Consider the following 23,517-nt stretch of genomic DNA (forward strand, 5'->3'; position numbering starts at 1 on the left):
AAGAATAGTGCTTACTCTGTGATGTCTTAAATCCCTTTAGTAACACTGTGTATATCTTTCAAGAACCCGCAAAGAAATCAAGGTATTACAAATTGCATGAAATAACTCAAATCTGGCTTGACAGAGTCATTAGGACTAATGCTAGAATTGAGTGGTAGTTGATATTCTCTGTCAAAATGTAATAATCAATCTACAAAACTGCTTCTGACAGTTCATTTCCATAATTTATAATAGTTGTGGCTGCTGTTAAAGAACAAGTGTCACCTCCATCAGTATTTACCTTATTTCATAGCAAGATTGCTCATTAGAAAGCTACTGGCTCAAATAAGATGCAAGAACCTCTCCTGTCTCTTCATCCATTACCAAAGGATAAGATGACTGCTTTATGTCTTAAGTAAAACCTCTATGCCGGATTTATTGCTAATGTATTATGATATGCATCACAATAAATATCAATTAAACTTATATAATACATTTTGCTCTCAGTCATGGTCAGAAAATTTAGATGAAGAATGAGAGACTTCAAATATTTTTTTTCAGCCATGCAGAGTATTGAAACAAGTTAAGGACATGATAAGAATAACCTGGTAAAATTTGCAATTCTATTCCCATGCTAGCTAGAATATTCCCAGGGCATGGAAAGTTCTCTCTGATTGCAGTGTTGATGCCAACATTCTATCAACTTTCCTGACTTGTGACCAAGGTCATAAAATTCATAAAACTATTGTTTTTTTTAGAGTATGTCTACATATGGAATTAAAATTATATTATGACATCTTTTTTTTTTTAATTGGATATTTGTTATATTTATTTCCCAAAACACAAAGTGTTTTGTTTATGTGTTCATAGCATAACAGTAATTGTTTTGCCATCATCTTCTGAATGTATATATACTCATATGACTGTACTTCTCTCACTGTTCTTGATATCTGCTAGATTAAAAAGAGCAGATGTATTTCAAAGGAAAGCTATGTGGATCTTTCTTTATAGTAAATCTCACCAATAAATACCAACCCATAAATATATTTTCTTTTTAAATCATAAGATGTGATGAAAATACGAGACTGCACTGCAAGAAAAAATGATCTTTGGTTCATTTGGAAATTCTCTCTCAAAATACTGATTTCATCTCAAAAACAGTGTGATCTGTGTCTTTCTTCTTAAAAAAGTAATCAGATGTAATAGGAAGACCCTACAATGAGAGTTTGCTTTTTTAAAATAGTGAAATATGCATTAAATAAAAAGGGAACTTGATTTTTTTTTTCCTGTCTGGGCTGAACACAATAATATGACTTATTTTGTTGTTCCTATTTTCTTTGTCATTTTGGGGTATGCAGGTCAAAGACCGAAATTTTTAAATAACTTCCATGTCAACTCCCTTTTCATTTGAATATTTCATTGAAATATTTTCAATAAAATCTTCAAACTGTACTATAAAGAACAGATTGTACTAATAGAGTATGTAGTTTCTGACAGTGCATGCCATTGTGTTACTGTGAAGGAGAATGCAGAATAACAATCACTCAGCCATTTCATGCACTCATAGAGGATTGGGACGCAAGTGAGAATCAGAGCTCTATGAGAATGTGTCTGTTCCTGTCCCTCTACCCAAAAGGGAATAAATGATGTCATGAATAACACACAGATGGTGTGTCTTGCCAAACAACAACAGCAACAAAACATACTCAACAAGAAAGTACAATTTTATTTCTAACACTATGAAAGACTTCAAGCAGTATTTGCTTGAACTACTACAACCCTGAATCTTTAATTCTGACTTCATGACAGGTTCACTACCCATGTCCAAATTACAGCTGAACGTGACAATGAATCAGATAGTTTATTTTTCCAACTTACATGATAACCATGGAATAAATCACAGCACATATTTGAGAAAAAAAAAAAAAAAGGAAAAAAAGCCATTGATTTCTTTATTTACATCATTACCAACCATTCACTGTATTTATTTTTTCCCTGTCTGGTTCTTAATAATTTTAGCGTTATTTTTGTGACTCCTATCTTGGTGTCCTTAGCTGTTGGATATTCTCTCATGATGGATTTGTTTTAAAAGGACAGCTAATGGTCAGGCAGTTGATTTGCTCTCTCATGTGTCCAAATATAAATTTTGTTTGGTGGGATCTTGTGCATGAAGAGCTTCTATTCCTATGTTGAAAAGCTTTTGTACAAAGCTTTTTTCCAAGACACTTGATAGCAAGACTTTAGTTCTCTTTAAGCCTCTTAATCAGAGGAAATTCTTCAGAGCTATGTCTATGTGTAGCAGCACAGACAATGCCATTAAGATAATTCATTATTCTACTAAGTATTAGCCTGCTTGTGTTTTGTGATTAAATCAGCACATACTGGACTATGCCAAATGAAGCAGATATTTCTTTAAAGAAAAGTTTTTAATGCAGATACCTATGTGTCTATATTTGTTAAAGTAAAATTATAGTTTGATTCTGAACTCCTATTTCAGTTGATGACAGACCTAAGTGCTTCCCAGTGAATTCCCTTAATGGAAATCAAATCACAATAATCTTCACAGTAGGTCAAAAGTAATATGTTTTGTTCAGTATAGTGTAGTGCACATATCTCTTTTGTTTTTGTGTCAGCAGCTTTTGCTATTGCTTGGGTCAGAAATTTTGAAATGATTTTCTCACTGTCATTATTGACCCTGTTATTATTAATGTTATTGTAACACCCAGCGATTGCTGCCACACAGTGTTAGGAGGTGTGAAGACATGTCATATGACTTGAGATTTGTCCTGAAATACTGAGGACAAGGAACAGAGGTGAATCAGGGGAAACTGCAGACTGATGATAAACATGGGAAGTGATGTTACTAACCTCTTTTATTCACTGGCCCCAAGAAAAGGAGCTGCGTGAAAAGTATGGAAAGACACAAACAAATTAAATATTCAATCTTCCATACATATATGCCTTTAATATACTTCATACATATATATATAAAAATATATTATGTTTGCATGTGTATATGCATGTGTAAAATATATTTGTATACTTATTTACATTTTATCTTTTATAATATAAGTAAAGATGAAGCAAATATATAGAAATTCTTTTCATATCCAGTAGACTCATGGAAAGTCTCATAGACTCAGCCTGGGATGACAGGCTAGACTCATAGATTCAGCCTGAGATGACAGGCTGGCTGGACGAGGGGAGAGCCGTGGATGTTGTCTACCTTGACTTCAGCAAGGCTTTTGACACTGTCTCCCATAATATCCTCATAGAGAAGCTCCGGGAGAGTGGACTAGACGAGTGCACGGTGCGGTGGATTGAGGGCTGGCTGGATGGCAGAGCTCAGAGGGTGGTGATAAATGGGGCCGAGTCCAGTTGGAGGCCTGTGGCCAGTGGTGTCCCCCAGGGGTCAGTGCTGGGCCCAGTGCTGTTCAATTTCTTCATCAATGACCTGGACGAGGGCACGGAATGCACCCTGAGCAAGTTTGCAGATGACACCAAGCTGGGTGGAGTGGCCGACACTTCAGAGGGCTGTGCTGCCATCCAGAGGGACCTGGACAGGCTGGAGAGTTGGGCAGAGAGGAACCTCATGAGGTTCAATAAGGACAAGTGCAGGGTCCTGCACCTGGGGAGGAATAACCCCAGGCATCAGTACAGATTAGGGTTCGACCTGCTGGAAAGCAGCTCCACGGAGAGGGACCTGGGAGTCCTGGTTGACACTAAGTTAACCATGAGTCAGCAGTGTGCCCTCGTGGCCAAGAAGGGATCCTGGCCTGCATCAGGAGGAGTATTGCCAGCAGGTGGAGGGAGGTGATTCTGCCCCTCTACTCAGCTCTGGTGAGGCCGCACCTGGAGTACTGTGTGCAGTTCTGGGCTCCCCAGTATAAGAGGGACGTGGAGCTTCTCGAGAGGGTCCAGAGAAGGGCAACCAGGATGATTAAGGAAATGGAAGATCTCTCGTATGAAGAGAGGCTGAGTGAGCTGGGCCTGTTTTCTCTGGAGAAGAGACGGCTCAGAGGGGATCTGATTAATATGTATAAGTTCAGGAAGGGAGAATGCAGGGAGGAAGGGGACAAGCTGTTCTCACTGGTGGCCAGCGATAGGACGAGGGGTAATGGCCACAAGCTGAAGCACAAGAAGTTCCGTCTCCAGGTGAGGAGGAACTTCTTTACTGTTAGGGTAACAGAGCAGTGGAACAGGCTGCCCAGGGAGGTTGTGGAGTCTCCTTCTCTGGAGGTCTTCAAAACCTGCCTGGATGCCATCCTGTGCCACATGCTGTAGGTGTGCCTGCTTGAGCAGGAAGGTTGGACTAGATGATCTGTAGAGGTCCCTTCCAACCTTAAATATTCTGTGATTCTCTGATTCTGTGATTCTGTGAAATCTTCTGGGAAATGCTTCCTGAAATATGTTTTATAACCAAATAGGAGTCTCATAAAAATGTTTATGAAAGCTATTAGTTCAAATTTCAGTGGAAAATGTGAGGTAAAATGGAGAAATAGTTATGTGAGTTTAGTGAAGCAGATAACTGGACCCCTATCTCTGTGCTACTGTGTAATTCCAAGAGTTTGAAGGCAAGGAATAAAAGCAGAATACACACAGTTCAGTGATCTAAAAGTAAAGAAAACAAGCTTGAATTAGTTAGAGAGGGGAAAAAGAAAAAAAAAAGATAAATGTCTTTAGATTGAAAACTTAAGGCAAATATGATTGACGAGGTAATTTTAGGATTTTTTGTTGTTGCTAGTAGCTGATAGATCTGAGTAATGAAAGGAGATAGTGATAAAAGGATATTGCAGCAATTGAAATTAGAGGACTGACTTTCATACTTGTGGGAAAATAAAGGATTTTGGGGCATTTATTTCAGTGTACTTTTACTGAAATATACTTTGTCTCATTAGAACTGATCTGGAGAAAGAGAATAAAGCGAGCACCAGTCACAGATTGCAGAAATAAAGGGTGAAGATGAACCACACCAAAAGTGAGAAACATATCCAAAGTCACATTCTCAGCCTATTATCAGGAATAATGGAATTATGAATGATAATTTTAATCCATATTTATCTTGAATATATCACTAAAAACAAGCAGAATTTAATTTTATACCTATGAGTAGTATTTTGCTTTGAGTGATATTTCTTCCTAAATTTCAAGGAAGACAAGGTATATCAAATAATAGGTTGCTAGGTCTTTCTTTTCTCTCAGTTATTAACAAAGATGAGCCTGACAGACTGATTTGGCATACAGGTTTTTCTGTAAGAGGAGAGTTGGCTGTACTGAGTTGCCTTTTTCTTGGTGCTGGAGATAAGCTCCATGCTATCTGTTTCACTCATTTAAGAAAAAGCTTATTTGGAGAATTTGTGAAATAAATAAGTATGTATCTGCAGATCAGCAGCTTTATTATTACCAGTGTTCCCTCTTTAAGAACTATAGGACAGTTCACTGTAATTTTTTTTTCTGAAGAATTAAGTTATAATAGTCATTAGCTGTACAGAGGTGATGCATATCTACTGGAAAGCAGTTGGGAACTACCAGCGTATTTCATAGGAATCATAAAGGAGCTCTACTTGGTATAACATGTGATCTATTGAAAATGGAGTAGAGTAGTAGAGACTAAATTCCTGCACAGCCTACAAACAACTCTTTAAAGCAATTTGGCACAGAAAGATCTAAGTCATTTTCATACTGTAATCCATCCATTTTCAGTTTGCTTCTTTAAAATATTTTTTCCTTATAAGAAGTTGCTTCTTTAAAATATTTTTTCCTTATAAGAAGTTGTTAGGTGATCTTGGAAGGGTGCTTAAATCTTCCTGTCTTCTTTTTGCGTCCTACATTTTTTTGATGTCTTTTCTTCCTAACTAAAAAAAAAACCAACCTTTTCCCATACACAAATACATCAAAATATGTCTACTAAAACTAGGAGAAAATACACATTTAAATATCCAAACCTCTAAGCCTTTAGGTACCTACAAGTATACATACCTATTTTTGCAGGATTCTATAATATCATTCAGCTATTGCTATTTAAAGGCTAGATGAAAGAATTCATTAAAGTCAGTGTTGTCAAATAAACCCAGTGTTACAAGTTTGTCTTGTAAAGCCAACAGGGGGTGAAACAAGTAGATTTGTGTGAGATATAGAACAGGGTGTCTCATTAAATCACAATTAATTATGCTAAGATATGATACTAGATGAGTGAAGAAATAGCTTACCAACAATTTTAATAAAGTTGTTAATGAAACTCATAAATGGCTATTAATATAATATTATAATAGTTCTTAGGGAGTTCCCCTTCTATCCTAACTCAGGGAATTAGACAATGAATTTCTGTGCTGTGGATGATACATATATTGGTGAAGCAGATACTGAGAATAATGTAATGATTGCAATAAATTTAATTGCCTGATTAAACAACTGTTATAAAATATCACATGTCTTAATATAAAGAGAAGTTGAGAAACAGTATTTCCAGTTGAGCGAAGCACTGGTAAAACTGTTGCCAGAACATTGGGTCCATTTTTTTCTTTTTTAGCCATAAGTTTTGCATTCATGATAGTTTTGAATTCAAAAATAATGCAGGCACTGGTTAAATAGACTTTATAACTAAAACTTATGAAGCTCAGCTGTTTTTGCTCATTAATGAAAAGGGTGAGTACTGACTGATTACATAGTTACTTACACATGAGATTCATATCTCCGAGTTGGAGAAAGTGCGCTATTTATCCAAGGTCTATAAACTGAAATTAGGCAAATAAAATCTGGAACAAGGACATAGTGCTGTAGTAGGGAAGGTAATGAAACACTAGAACAGCTTGGTAAAAATGGTGGTGATGGAGAAGGATTCCTTGTCAAATCTGGACTTTAAGATCAGTCTAGCTTTTCCTCAGAACTGAGTATAAACTGGGCTTTTATGGACATCTTTGTGTCTTGTTACTGTTGTGGAGGCCAAAAGTTCCAAACATTTTTTTTTTTTTTTTTTTGATGGAAAGCATTAGTCCTACAGTACTGGCCTGTAACCACCTGTAACCACCCTCGATACTTCAAAGAAGAGAGAAAAAACAAATTAACAAAAATATGGAGAAAATCTGCTAATATGAGCTTCTATGGATTATTTTAGCAACCGCCTTTCTTTAGAATAAGAGCATCTGTTTTGCTCATATTCTTATGCAGCTGGAAAGCTTATTAAGGTTCAAAGAAAATGTTTCACAAGTTCAGCTGGCATTTGCTAAAGGTCAGGAAAGGAAGGCCTTTTTTCCTCTGAGCAGATAAACTGTCCCTTGTCCCTAGTTCTGGTACGCTGCAAAATGCCTGCTCTTAATGGCAGCAGTTTGAAAACTGATTGAACAACGGGTCGGACGCATATTGGGAGGACAGAGAGGGGAGAGTAACCCTCTCAGCTGCTGCAAGCTAAGCATGTGGTGCTCAGCAGATACTCTTCAATTCCTTACTACTATGTTTTATTCCTAAGAACCAGGCCAACTGATTGCTAGGCTTACAGTCAAGTTATCGACAGTCAAAGCTGACTGTATTTTACTGTAGCAAAATAATATTTTTATTGACATCCACAAAAACAAACAAACAAACAATAAATAAAAAGCGTATTATACTTATCCCCAAGTTTTTCTTGGACATAAATAGGTTTACACTTATGATACTTATGATTCACTGGCTAATTATTGGTATTTAACATATTGCTAAAAGATAGTCAGAATGAGATATTCTGGATAAGAGAAAAGTCAGTGAAATTGCAAAACATTCACTTTGATTATGCATTATGTATTCAGGATAGAATCAGGTCATATGGTACAAGTTCTTAAAGCTTCAATAAGATCTTACAATAAAAATTTTCTTAAGAATACTCATTATTAATGTTTTAGGAGATATAACCCTAAATGTACAAGTAATTTGGCTTGGGCTGTGCAAAAATATTTCCCTGTCACTTTCAAATGGTTTTCTGAAATAAAAAGCCCAATTCCCTATTGTATTAGTGCTTTAAATGTAAATTACAAGCATTTGCTCTAACTTTTTATTAGATCTGAAAGGAAATTAGAGATATCTCTGATTTGTTACATTATACAAAGAAGTTTATCCACAGTTAAATATCCTATCTGATTTTCAATTTTGCTTTGAATTTGCCTGTTCACACCCAGGAATATTAATTATTCTGTTGTAAATTTGTGTTTTAGAATCAAATTTGCATGCATTTGGAGTTTCTGGACCTAGCATTACAGCTGGTGAGAATAACTTTAAAGAGTTTAAATTATAGAATGTTTATCTTTTTATTGTATTTTCCAATCAAGCTATAGACCCTACTAGAACCAAGTAGTATTGCTCAGACATACTAAAAGATTCATAATATTATTTGACAATTCTCTTCATGGGCAAAGTTATATTTAGAATCATAGAACCATTATGGTTGGAAAAGTCCCTTAAGATCATCAAGTCCAACCATAAGCCCTTCAATACCATGCCTACTAAACCATGTCCCTAACTTCCTCGTCTATATGTTTCTTGAACCTGCCAGAGAAAGTGACTCCACCATTTCCCTGGGCAGCCTGTTCCAATGCTTAACTACTCTTTCCATGTAGAATTTTTTCCTAAAATATAACCTGAACCTCCTTTGGTGCAATTTGAGGCCATTTCCTGTTGTCCTAGACAATAGGATCTCCTCTCCTACTCTGGAGAAGAGATCAACTCCCACATCACTCCTTTCAAGTAGTTATAGAGAGTGATAAGATCTCCCCTGAGCCTCCTCTTCTCCATACTAAATAAGCTCATCTCCCTCAGCTGCTCCTTGTAAGGTCTGTGCTCCAGGCCTTTCACTGTCTTCTTTGCCCTCCTTTGGACATGCTCCATCACTCCAATGTCCTTGATATAGTGAGGGGCCCAAAACTGAACACACAAGGTGCAGCCTCACCAGACTTTACCATAGTAAAGAGGGGACAATCATTTCCCTAGCCCTGCTTGCTACACGAGCCAATTAATCTCCAATTTCTTAATGGATTTCAGAGACTTTTTTTGGTGCGGAAGGGTTGGGAAAGGGTCCTATAGTTTTGGGAATTATAATTCATCAATTATCTGTACTCTCCTTAGAATATTCTGCATTTAAAAAAAAAAAAAAAAAAAAAAAAAAAAAAGAACCTGCCTTGTATTTCACAGATGCTCTAGTAATGAGCATTTTCCATGTAAATGATTTGCATAAAAGGTCTCATCTAAACAAAAGGCTGTGCAAAAAAGAGAAACCTACTCCACATCACCCCTGTTTAAAGTACAAATCTAATACAAGTAAGACTGGTACTTGACATCCAAGGAATGTCCAATATGAAAACACAAGCTAAGGAAGGAGAGAGCTGTGCAGGGCATTCATCATTGGAAAGATGTGAGCTCTGACTCTCATGCTGTAATGACATTGTTAGTGTTTTATTAGTAGTATTTGTGAGGAGGAGCTGGAAAGATGAGAACAATTTTGTTAAATAGCTGGAAAATGCTATTATTTGGAGCTGATGTCAAAGAATAATGTACAATATTATTGTTGAAAAAGTAAAGATCTTATGTAATTTTTTAGTTACATATGCATGTATACCCATTTTCAATTTTAATAAAGATATATAATTATCATTTTCTACTTTCCAGTCATGTCAACATTCAATACCGGAAATAAAATATATTTCTTTTAGAGCGTTATTAATAGTAAATTACTTTAACAGAATAGCAAAAACTGAGCATATTTTTTAAATCATAAAGAGTGTGTATGAAATATTATCTTCTGCAAGGACATAAGTCAGGATTAAAACTTTTTTTTTAAGAGATTTGATGTTTGTCTATGGTATATCAACTGGAGAGAGTTTTAAAATTCATTTAAAAGTTAAAGTTCTGAATAAAGGCCATGCTGACGACCAAAGCTACCACTGACTTGAAATGAACCTCAGAACTTATGCTAACTAAGACTGTAGGAGTCTGAACATCTGATGCCTTCTGTTTAATTCCCTTCAATAGGAAATAAAAGCCTAAATACCCTTAGGACCTGGATCTCAGCAATTCGTACAATCAGGCCCTGTTGGTTTGAATCTAGGAAGCTCATAAGGGTCTGGATCATAGTGGTATCGATTCATGTTGCTTTCTATTGGTATCATTGGGAAGTGGGGAACCTAATTTTAGGTGGTCTCCAGGGTGGGCATATGTATTTAACTGAGCCAATCACATGGGATTCTTATGAAGAGAAATGTCTTCCAATCTTCTAGTGCATCTCACTCTAATATTCGTATCAAAAATAGTTGACTGAATTATCCTCTGCGTTCTTCTGAAAGTAGGTGAGATGGTTTCCTTGTTTTATGCTTTCCTGTGTAGCTTGCTTTAGATGTTAAAGATTGTCAGTTGGGGCAATTTTAGAAAGAACTGAATAACTTGAGATATTGTTTTTCATATGCTTTTTAGGATTTTCTTCCCATCCACTTCTCAGAGTAAGGATAGGCTTTTCATGCTTATGCCCTTTGTTGAACTTTTTTTTAATTGACATTTTAATTGGTATTTGTCTTCCAAACAACAAATTGTACTTTTTATTTTTTTTTTCAAGATTCAACAGAAGGCATATAAAACAAAGAAAATGAGATGGGTTAAAACTGAAAACCGAGCTCTGAAAAAGAGAAGATGTAATATCAGACTTGGAACCGTGAAGTGTAAATATATTTTTCTTTCTTTGGTATGATTATTCATGCAGTGATTTCAGCATATCATTCATTGGCACAGATCACTATGCCATTAGCCTCTTTCGCAACCATATACATGTACTCTGTCTCTATATATAGATACCGACAAAAGAAGTAGAGAAAGGAATTGAGATAAGTGAATTTATTTTCATTTTTTCATTTTACCACCGCTTTTTCTCCTAGCTTGAACAGTTGTTGATCTACTGTGAATGTCAGAGGTAAAAGTAAAATCTGCATTACTGACATACAAATGAAAAAATATTGTAAACAGCATGTACTTTGCCAATGAAGTCACTTTGAACATAAATAGTTCAAATAAAGCAACAAATGTGTTCCCTCCTTATGTATGTTCTTATCCCTTATGTATGTTCTTAAACAAGTTCATTATTTTTAATAATACTTTCCATTCTTCATAGGCTTAGTGTGCTATTTTTGTACTCATTTTTTATATTTGCAATGAAAACAAAACAAAACAAAACAAAAATATATCTAATTGTTTTTCTGGACTCCTACTTCATAAGCTTGTGTTTGATTTTCAGCTACTGACATACTGAGAGTACGTCATGCTGACCTGAATCTTCTTTGCCTTTCTTTATAATATGTATAATGTTAAACCTTTTCCTTTTACCTAGATCCTCCCTTGATCATCATGATTTTATCATAGTCTAGCTCTCTTAACAACTTACATGAATCTCATTCAGCCTAAGAATCTGAGTATATCCAAATTTTCTATGGAATCTTTAACATTTTTGTGTTATCTGCCACTAGGTTATGACTAGCAAGTTTGTAGAATCCCATCATGTTACCCTTTACAATGGTCAGCTAGTTTTAACTTAGTTTAGTATCTCTTTTTCTCATTTCATAAATATTTTTGCTGACTTGAGTGTTAAATTGTTTTTATGATACAGTGTAACTATGGTTAGTGATTATGATCTACCTAAGTACATATATATTACATAATATGTCACAGAATCACAGAATGGCTGAGCTCGAAAGGGATCTCTAGAGATCATATAGCCCAACCTCCCTGCTCCAGGAGGGACACCTAGAGCACAGGGCACAGGGTGGCATCCAGGTGTGTTTAGAAGATTTCCAGAGAAGGAGACTCCACAACCTCTCCACAACTTCACAACAGAGCAGCCTGTTCCAGGGATCTGTCACCCTCACAGGAAAATTATTCTTCCCCACATGAAGGTGGAATTTCCTGTGTTTTAACTTACACCCATTTTATTTTTAATCAAAAAGCATGTGTTTGTGTCATCAGATTGCAGGGGATTATTTTTACACCTCAAATTTACTTTATTTTTTAGTAGTTTGAACACCAGATTTCATTCGAGATTACTAATGGACATGTTGAATAGCAGACATCCCAGCACAGATTGTTGCGTAACTTCCCTTTGGACGTTACCACTCTCAAAACTAACCATTCATACTCTCTATTTCCTCCTTAATACCTGGTTATTATGTACGTAGGGATTTCTCCAGCCAGCCAGTATCATGTGCCTTTAAGATCCTTTGATGAGGGCCTTGTTAGCTAACTTTCAGAAGTTCAAATTAGACTACATATTGTCCACATATTTGTTGCCCTTTGAGGAACTCTGAACATTGTGAGAAGTGTCTTTCTTTACAAAAGGTAGGGTGAATCTTCTTAAATAAGTAATATTTGCACCAGTATCTACTAATTTTTTTTTTGTTTAGATTAGTTCCTGCTAATTTGTCTGGAACAGACATCAGGTATACTGGTTGGCTATATACCAGATCTTTTCTGGAACTGTCATTAAAATTTCTTTGCTGACTGAAACTATTTCATGCTTTTGGTTACAGCTCGTAGATACCAGTCTATATCCTTCACTTTCACAGTTCTTTAGAAAATATTAATAAGTTCAATCTGATTGCGGTAATCTTGTGTTCATTTGTTCTATAATCTCCTTTTTTGACACTTACATTGAGACAAATCTTGTCCACATAAACAGGGGTCAAGTATAGGCACCTGCTCAGCCTCTTTGATATTATAAGTACATAAGCACATAAGCACGAAGAATTAATTGACTTGAATTCATGACCTTATCTTGCTTGGATTTATGAAAGATCCCTCTTTCATGCCTCAGTGGTCCACAGACTCTCTGGCAGGTTTCCTGCTCTTTACGCTTGATAAAAGATTCACTGATAATTTTGATGCCCTTCTAATCTTGCCCTAAAATTATTTTTAGCTTTTTTATTAAATTTTAGATAGCACAATATTTGTAGCTACCTTTTGTCAGAGCTGTTTGAAAATCTGCAAAAGACTAAAAAAACTCTTTTTCAAGTTCGAAACAAACAAATAAACAAACAGTCTTAGTAACTAAATACAAATTAAATGTAATTGCTCAGAGTATCAATTAGGTGATTTCTGATTTATCAAAAAAAATTTGTGTAGTTTTCTAGAATAGATCTTTCTTAATGTTATTCATTTGCTTATTTTTGGAGAAAGATTAAACTCAGAAAATGAATACTGTTCTGTTTAGGCATTCATCAGTGTATCAAGGTTGCTAAGAAATAATTTGCTTATCCAATTTGTTGAAAATTTCTTAGTGGAATTTTTTTTAATGTAACCAGTTCTTGGATTATTGCCATATTTATTCTGATGTGGCAGTCAAGCAAAGTTTCAAATAAATATGACAGCTAAAGCAGTGAAGCAAAACACCGAAACGTGGTAGCTGTTTAATCTACTTGAACTCTGATCAATATATTGAGCTTTGAAAAAGCCCATCAGAATATTTAATGTTTGTTTCTTCTTGATGCTAGGTGTTTGTGTGATGTGAAAAGACTGGTAACAGATTTCATTTTACTCAGAATGCAAAGCTCTTTTTCTGAGTGGAAAAAACAGTGTAGGGGAAAGATCTTGAAACATATGTTTTCACACTGAATAAAAGACCTATTGCACTTTTAACTGTACTATTTTGACTGTACTATGAAAAACACCTTGCAAGATGGGGACTTTCCTTTTTCTGACATAGCACTGGTAAGCATCCAATAAGACCATGCTGTCATGTACATAAAAAGCATGCATCATGCTGTTGACATCTGGGGAAAACAGAAGATTTGAAGTATTGATGCATTTATTTATCCATTTAGAGAAAAATATGTTTATAAGACTCTTATCTTCCTAAGGTAATAAGCTTGTTTTATTTACTCAGATGTCATGACTTGCCTTCTAGAAAGGAATGTCAAAACTTTCTGAGAAGTTTTGTTCATCTCTCTTTTTCAATAAATTAGAACACTTTTTTTCTTTTTTCCTTATGGAGCAAAACATCTAAGAAAGTACATGTTCTACATCATCAAATCTAAAAATGAATAATATTTTAGAGGAGGACACTGGTCTTGAGTTAGCTGCATGTTTGTGCACAACTTAGCGTGATGGTGAAGTGTTTTTGATAGCTCAGTACTTCTCAGTATTGCCATCTAACAAATAGAGGTATGTTTTTGGATGTTCATAGTTTCAGCACTATTCTGAGGTACATCTTACTTTCAAGACATCTTAGGTGTCTTGAAAGTAAAGAGCATAATACTGAAGTTTCTCAGGATAGCAGAATAGCAAGATTTCCAACCTTCCTGCCGATGACAGACAGATAAAATAAAGTGAATTTGTAACACTAGATCACTAGTTTCTGAATTTTATGGTGATAATGGCAAATCTGGAGAACTCCAAGCCTATAAGAAGAATTGTTTGGAGAAAAGCAGCTTTTTTTTTTTTTTTTTTTTTTTTTTTTTTTTTTTTTTTTTTTTTTTTCCCCAGAGCTGATAGCATTCAGCTCATTCAAGAAATCCTTTCTACTTATTTGTATTCAAGGTGACCTGCTTGCATTTAGTTTAAAATATTTATCTCTATCTGCTTGCGCACATTAATTATGTACTGATATACTGATGATATTTAATGTCTCCAAAGTGAGATGTGACATAAAATCTGTTAAGCAAAGCCAGAGAAATTTCTTTGATGCTGACAAAAAATGTTGCAGTAATATCTGACTTAAAATTTGAACTAGCACTGCCAAAGCTAATAGGAGACATGTCTGCCCTTCTAGCTCTGTCATATAATCTGTCTTTTTGTTCTTCCATTGAGTTTACTTTCTATGACTATAGCTAGTGAGTGATGTAAAAACTTCTATTTTGAATACAGTCTGTAGTCATTATTTTGCTGGTGCCTCTCTCAGACCAATTTCTGTCAATTGGCAAGGTTGATGGGTTTTAACAGTAGCATCACAGTTAGAATTAAATTAGCCAAATCGGAATCCATTCATAGGCAGTTATTGGCAAAAGACAAGACTGGTGAAATAAAGAGAAAATACATATAGACAAAATTAAATATCTGATTGAGATAAGCATGGTGAACATGGATTTACTCATTGCTGAGAACAAAGATTTCATGATCTTTCCATAGCACTTTCTAAAAATGACCATTTTTCGAGAATGGTCATTTGGACTAGATGATCTCTAGAGGTCCCTTCCAACCTTGAAGATTCTGTGATTCTGTGAAGATTCTGTGACCATCAGTGTGGTAACAGAGTACAGTAAAGGGAATTCCTGTAGCCAGACTTTAAAAAAAAGACTGAAGTCATTTGTTTTTGGTTGACACACAAAAACAAGCAAACAAAAAACAACAATTAAAAAAAAAAAAAAAGCCAAAACCCTTTTGTTAGGCAGCACAGGCAGTATGGAAAATCTTTTCTTCCTGTTCGAGAATATACTACAGTTTCAATGTAATGACAAGTACCTTGCAATGTACCCCAGTGAATGAAAACACTTCAAAATCATCATTATGTTTCACACAATGATTATTTGCCCTTTAATTACTGTTATGGGCACAGACTATCAACAATACAGATCCTATTGTGGTTACCTAAAAGGCTGTCCACTTTATTAACAGTGCTAGCAGCAAAATGATTCCTAACTAATTACAAAATATACTTAACTATTTTATGTAAGATCTGTTTACTATGGCATTTCCTAAAGTATCCTGCTAAGCTAATTTCATTTTGTTCTTTGTTAATGAGATACCTAGAAATTACACCTATTTCTTCTCTTTTTTTTTTAAATGAGAATGACAATGTTCGTATTTTAGTCTTTCACATCCTCTCTTCTGCTTGACCTTCATTTAGAGAAGTACACAAGCATGTAATTCTTCTTGAGAAGACTATTTCTACAGTGTGCCACGAGATGTCAGTGTTTCAGAATATTATTCTTCCATCAGGATGTGATATTAAAAACACTCATCCTGTGCTTTCTGATATTTAAGGTCTGATGGTTGGCAGTCAGTTTTGATATTTGGGGACAAATAATATTTTACCCCCATTAAATACTCCCTACTTTAAATGGAAAAACAAAACAAACACAACATATAAGTGTTCCTTTAGAACTACCTCTTTATTTTTCACCTCGAAGTGGCATCTTGAGCAAACCATTTTAGCCTGGTTTTGTATTAGGAACTGAGTCACTACTCTCAGCCTACCTCTGGGAACTGCAGACAATCTTACTACACCTGGGTTTAGTGTGGGTAATAGCTAAGTGAAGAACAGACAAGATGCTCCCTAGTTTGAGTTAGAACAGTCTGGAGATTTACAGCTCTGGGATTCACTTCCTCAGCTTGAAAACCTGCAGTAAATGGCAGCACATTGTAGCAGTTATCTGGATAGAAAAGCATTATGTTGTTGGGGAGGGAAAAAAGGCCAGTGAAAAATGGGAATGTGATCTTGCTAAGGTCTTACCTAAAATTTGAACAGAAATATTTTGCAGCAAATAACATAAGGCACTTTTTCTTCCAGCCTTTAGTAACCTCTTTCTACAACACAAAACCAGTTTTGTAAAAGCAAAATACACCACGAAATGTTCCAGCTTGAGAGTAATTTCTCAGGCAGGTATGTTCTTAATAGGTAGATAAAGCTGTCACAGAAGATGCAGTAAAGGATCAGGAACATTGGCTTTAAGACATGCTTTTATTAAATCAGAGGCAGATTTTTTTTTTTTCAAAGAGAATATAAAATTCATATTGCCCTCCAGCAACTGAAGTGCTTAGAACTTGTATATGACTCATGATATAAATATATATGAGTATATATGACACATGATATATATGGAATACATCATACCCTATTTATGTGGAAATAATGAAAAAAGATGACATTACTCTCAAACATAAGTCCAATGTGTGCCTGATAAACCAAATGTATTAAGGAATCTGCATTTCATCTTCTGGAAATAAAAGAGGTAAACTTCTTCAGTAATAGCTATCTTTAGTAATTTAACCAAGACAAAGGAACATTGGCTTTTAAATAGAGTTATTTTTTGCTGTCTTTTGTTTACTGCTTGGGGTATGAGCTGTTCTTGTTTTTCTGTCACCACCAGGAAGATTAAAGCCATTTTCTATAAAATAAAAAGAAAAAATAGAATTTTCTTTCTGGTAATGCTGATTTAAGATATCTAAGTCATGAGTCTACTACCCTGTTTCTTTACTGTTCTGTCCTATAAAAAGTCACACTGCCTTTTGCAGAAATGTGCTTGTGTGCTATTCCCCATTATCACTTTGATTCCTTAAATTTCTTTTTTTCAATGTGAATTAAAAAGGCTTAGAAGAGAAGACAGTGCTTGCCCAAAGTGCACTGCTCCTCACATGGTTATCGTCTATGGGATGGCATTCCTCCACTGCTCCTGTCAGACCAGGGTCTGACCTGTAGCCTCTGCAGGCACTGCAGAGTTCATTTCACATTCTTCCTTCCTAAATGGGAGCTTCTTTGCCAGTTCATGCTGACAGAGAAGGGATATTGAAAATATAGCTTCTATTTGTGCATATTTTATTTCCAAAATAGAAGCTTATCATTAGAAATATCTTTCCTTTCAAGTAACTATTATCAGGGAAATATCCATAAAATTACTATGTAGATATGTTTCTATCTTTATCTGTACAATTCACTGACTAAGTGTTCTGGAGAGGCAACATTGTGTGTTTGTTTAAATTCCACTTTCACAGAAAAGCAAACCAGAGTAAGTGGTTCCGCAGAGTCTGAAGCACACAAAAATGCTGCAGTGATTGATAATCAGCTAGGTTTATCTGCAGAGGAGTGCCATAGCTCAGAAAGGAAAATAAGATTAATTCAGCTAGTCTGCTGCTTAGCATGATCTGCTGATGCAGAAGAAAATTGGGCTAAGATAACCACTCTTAGGGATATTCGTCAAATATTTGCTTACTCAAACTTTATTACAAAATAAATATTGACATGAATTGCTTATTCTCTAGAGCAAGTTCTTATTTTTGCTGCTCACATTAACAGCTAGCATGTTTCATGTTCAATATTTTCTGACTTAGTAGTCAATACAACTTAGCAACAAACTGTAATGTCACAGACGGTTATACAATTTGACTGTCCAATCAACAAGGAACTATTGCACTGAAGGAAAAACATCATGTTCAAAAGGGTGATATCAGAAGAGCACTGGACAAAAAAAATCCTTTTAATGTAAAACACTGACTTGTGCATGTGCATGCACACACATTTATGAACACAAACATGTATTTGTATCGTTATACCTCTCTTTATACATTTCCTAAAATTCTTAAAGTCATTATGGATAGTTTATATCAGATACCTCTGGATTTGCTGAAGATTAGTTTTCTACAGAAAGACATTTCTTGAAATATTGCAACATTAACAGAACTAGTTTGATTTTCTTCTGATATGATTGGATGCCCCATGAAAGAGAAGGTCTATTTTCTGTTATGTGGAGGACTTTCTTGCAGAAAATGGACATGTGAGCAATCCAGGCTTTATGGACAATGTGAAGCTGGTTGATGTTTAAGAAGTGAAGTAAACAACTCCCGGACGTCTGATAAGGAAGGAAATGAAGCAAACAACTCCTGGCATCTGATAAGGAACTATTGAAGGAGGATTAACACAAGTTGAATTCACATAAACAGCTGCAACTGTCCAATAAGATTGTTAGTTTATGCGCGGCAATTTAGTATATTAAGAGCTGTCGTGGCTTTAATAAGTGTCATTCACTTGATCACATTGATTGTGTCATGCTGTCCATTTGATCCTCCACAGCACTGTTAAGCCCTAAGTAATAGGTGTTTAGCAAACTGTTACAGCCTTGAAGTTCTGAGGGGAAAATTGCTTTAGTCTGAAGAACTCGGACATTGTTGGAATCCTTTTAAGGACCATCATGTACAGTAAGAGACCTGGTTTGCTAGTACTTTTTTCTTTTACTAACAAAAATGCTCTGACTTGTCAAAAGGCAGATTTCTGCCTCCTGCTTTATCCTTTTGATTGCTTCCCAGGCTACACATCTCCCGCAACGCTATAAGGCTGCATAAGCACAACCCAAAGAAAGTCAGGGGGTTTCATAGAATCATAGAATGCTTAAGTTTGGAAGGGACCTCAGAGGTCATCGAGTCCAACCCACCTGCACACACAGGGTCACCTAGAGCACGTGGCACAGGGCTGTGTCCAAGCGGGTTTTAAAGATCTCCAAAGAAGGAGACTCCACAACCTCTCTGGGCAGCCTGTTCCAGGGCTCTGTCACCCTCACTGTCAAGAAATGTTTCCTTAAGTTCCTGTGGAACTTTTGGTGCCCCACCTTGTGGCTTTTACCTCTAGTCCTATTGCTGGCCACCACTGAAAAGAGGCTGGTCCCCTCCTCCTCACTGCCTCCCTTGAGGTATTTATAGACACTGATCAGGTCCCCCCTCAGCCTCCTCTTCTCCAGGCTGAACAGGCCCAGCTCTCTCAGCCTTTGCTCATAGCGCAGATGTTCCAAGCCCCTGATCATCCTCGTAGCCCTAAATTTCAGAGCTTCCTCAGTAATTAGGCTTATAAACAACAAAATGTTTATTGAGAAACAAAAATCAAAGGTCCATCCAGCCCAGGGCCCATCTCTGGCAATGGGCAGCTGAAGATGTACAGTGCAGAACATAAGATCTAAGGGAACACTCAACAGCCCCAGCAAGGCTGGAAATTAGGACTTGGGGCTGTTTTAGGGACTTCGGAAACAAAAATCTCTGCACCTTTGCATTTAGTAGCTTCAAAGGGACTTTTATTCCATTAAGTTCTGCCTTACTTTTTGAATACTCTGTAGCTTTCAACAAATTTCTTCTTTTCTGGAATCTAACGCCTGGTGATTTCATGAGATACCTCCTAATTCCTGTGTTATGAGAGACTGTGAGTAATGGTGCTCTATTTTCACTCCGCCCATGGCTTACCAGTCTCTCTCAAACCATCTCCTGGCTGTGTTCTCTTCAAGCTGAAGAGTCTGTCTGCACAGTCACATTTCATAGGGTAGCTGAGAGATATCAAGACATCATAGCTACATGTCCTGAGGATGCAAAGTGTTGGTGGGTATGTACTGCACCATTGCCTAGCTCACTGTAGATAGGTATAAATAAACTTTACATAATGGCCTTTACCTTGTAGTGCTGTACTCCACCATGATACTTGGAAAATATTTTCCATTGAACATTCAACACTGGAGGCAGCAGGCTATAGATGCAACTGCTAAGTGGGCAGCTTCCAAATGAGGCTCCATCCTCAGTACTATTCTCATATGACACTGCATATAGTCATGACCTATCAAACTGGTGATGACTTCTTCTCTTGGATGCTCTCTCTGCACACTGAACATCAGCACCTAGGACATGACCCTATCTTGCATTTAATACAATGATAGCCACAGCAAAAACAGCACAAGTGCATGTCAGAAAGGACTTTTTGATTTTCCTTCCACTGTGGATATTCTCTTCCATAGCTTTGTTCCACAGTTCCATAGGCTTTTTTTTTTTTTTTTTTTTTTTTTTGTGGACTAGGTCTCATAATAGAACTTGAATTATGGGGCCACACAAAAAAATGCAGAAAGTCTGTCTTTCCAAAAGCCCAGTCCATGGAATAATATGGGACTGCAACTTATTATGCCAGTTTTCCCATTCTGAAGGAACTTTGAGAAGCCCAATATGTCTTCTTATTACTAAATGTACTAAATGTACTAATTTACTACTTGCTAACTTACTAATTTTTCATAATATATTTCTATTGAACTTTCTAGCAATTGCTACTAAAATCTTTTTGCCTTCTACACTGAAAAAGGCACCCATGCCTTAAGGGAAGGCCCTGTAATACCTAGTTAAAAGCTACTAACTGTTATAATAGAGACTGAAATTCAGACCTTTTCCCCAGGTCCCAGGTAGATACTCTGACCATCATACTTCAAAATGTTCTATTAAAAAAAGATAATTTATGAAAATTCATAATACATTATTTCAAAGAAATTGCAGGAACACATTCTTATAAGAATGGTCAGAACAGTATTTAAATCTAAATGGTTTTTACAGTTTTTTATTATTTTGATGGCGAACACTGCCACTTTTGGGCAAACAAAACAAAACAAAACTAAACAAGCAAACCTGATTTTACTAAAAGGTTCCTCCAAAAAAACCCATATTATAGTGCCTCATTTGATTTGGTATTTTCTATTAAAATCTTTGTCTTTGTTAGTGAGTTAATTTAGAGCCTTGGTGTGCTTTTAAAGTGAATGCCCCCATAACAGTACCCATTTGCCATGTATTGGTTCAGATCAAAAAGCAGTTTTCATGATTGTATGCTACGTTCCTTTTGCTGGAATGTAAATTAGATTAATGATTCTAGGTTTATTCTGAGTACACAGTCCATACAAATCAGAGATATAAATGTCCTCACCATCGGTTCACAGTACATAGCAGGCATGCATCAAGGCAAGAATGCTCCCAAAATTCTGAGAGCTCCTGAAGGGCTTCTTTGGCTATATGTATATGGATAAATGAGATTTTTGAACTTTCGCATTTTCCATTGGCTGACAGATGTCATGTCTTTGAGACACTTTGAGATTCTTCATCCATTTAATCGACTCTTTTCCTTTCCCTTCTTTCCCTCCCCTGTTGCTGAGCTTCTTTCTGAACCATTTATCATTTTTGTCAGGCATTTTTTTTTTCCCCAAATTATTCCCCTTTTCCTACCATTTTATTTCCAAGTCCCACTGCCAAATCTTTCAGCCTCTCTGAACACATGGAGTTGTGCTACTGCTCCAGGCTCCTGGGAAAAACAAAGCTTCTCATCAGTCTTTGTGAGGCACGATAAAACCCGTGGTTCACACAGGGCTGAGAGCTATCCTGGGCACAAGATAGTTGAGTGGCAGTAACAAGAAGCTGCTAACATATTAAGTACTACCATCTATGAGAAGATGGCCCATCTGTGTATCATACTACTCAAGAAGATAAAGACCATAATATTGAAAAGAAGGCACCAGGTACCAGGATGCTGGAGACAGCATCTTGTAGCCACTGCTACTGCAACAAAGCAAAATTTCAAGGAGATTCTGTAACTGCATAATACTGATGACTCTCATTCATCATATAACATATATCTGTATTTATCTAATTTCTCTGCAGCATGTCTGCCTTTCGTATTTGGTGAGAGGTCTGAATTAAGGAAATTGATGTTGATAAGTTGTTTATACCTGAAGAGAAGAAATTTTCATTCTGTTCTGATATAAACGAAGAACAAAGTTGTATTCTTGCAAAGATTTTCTATATTTTTTTTTTATTTCAGTCATGGGATGACTCATTCTGCAAATAATTCTCACAGTATAACAGCTATCTTATCATTAAAACAACAATATTTTTTTTTTCTGTGTTATGTGTATAGACCAGAATTCACAGGTTTATTTGATGGCTAAAAGGAGTGTCTGCTCCAGTTCTATGCCTAATCTTCAGAGATACTCATGGACTGGAAATTGCATGTACATTTAATGTACATTTTTGACATTTTGACTAGCATAGGATCTGAGATACATTTTAATATAAATTATATATGTATTTATCTTCATGTAATGGAAATCCAGTACTCTTATATTTATAAAGTGTGTGAGCAATAAATTGTCTGCTATCTTTGCCAATTACTATAATTTGCTGTCATACCACAACTTTTCTCGTAAGTAAGCTTAAGAATATATCCTTCTTTCCATTATTAATTCAGTTTGTAAAGTTGTAAAATTAATCTAAAAATCTAGAAACAGACCACTTGCAAAGTTGCAGGTAGCAGACAGCTCTTTTCTTTCTGTGTTTGTACAAAAATTCATTGATATGCTTTAATTCAAAAAATACTAAGGTTGACCTTCCTGCTACTGAGGCCGGTGGACCAGGTTGTGATGTTTAGACAGACTTACCTGATGCTGGACAAAGCTACATCTTAGGGTCACTTGGGAAAAGAAAGAAGACCACCATGTGAAAGGGAAGATTGCACGAGTCCATTTTCATGCAAGAGAGAGCTTGTATTCCCAGCCTATTACTCTAGCTAATGTTACTGTTGCTTCTGTTAAGAGGACACTAATATACAGATTATTTAATATTGTAGGGAGCAGTAGCTATAAATACTCAAGAGAAGGATTTGATGTTGCAAACTGTATCCCCTGCATACAAAGTAAGAATTGTACTAGTTTTTTTTTTTCTTTCTTATGGCTGTTCTTCTGAAGAGCATATTTAGCTGATATAACTATTTATCAGGAATGAACTATATGCCTAAAACTTCATAGTATACCAAAAAGACATAAGGTTAAAATATAGCTGAAAGGGAGCTATACCTATGGGAGCCATTACCTTTGATTTCAGAAGACAAGGATTCTCTATTTAGATATTTGAACCCTGAACAGGCAAAGTAATTCAACAGAGGGTGTTTCAACATTCATGCAAATGGGTTTCTTTATAAATCTTGCAGAACTGCTTTGTGCTGTGCACTTTGTCTTCTCAGCTTGACCTACATCCTATCCTGGAGAGTATGCAATA

This window comes from Nothoprocta perdicaria, unplaced genomic scaffold (genome assembly GCF_003342845.1).
Source record: "Nothoprocta perdicaria isolate Ctin4 unplaced genomic scaffold, notPer1 scaffold_65, whole genome shotgun sequence".
In the NCBI taxonomy this organism is placed as follows: Eukaryota; Metazoa; Chordata; class Aves; order Tinamiformes; family Tinamidae; genus Nothoprocta; species Nothoprocta perdicaria.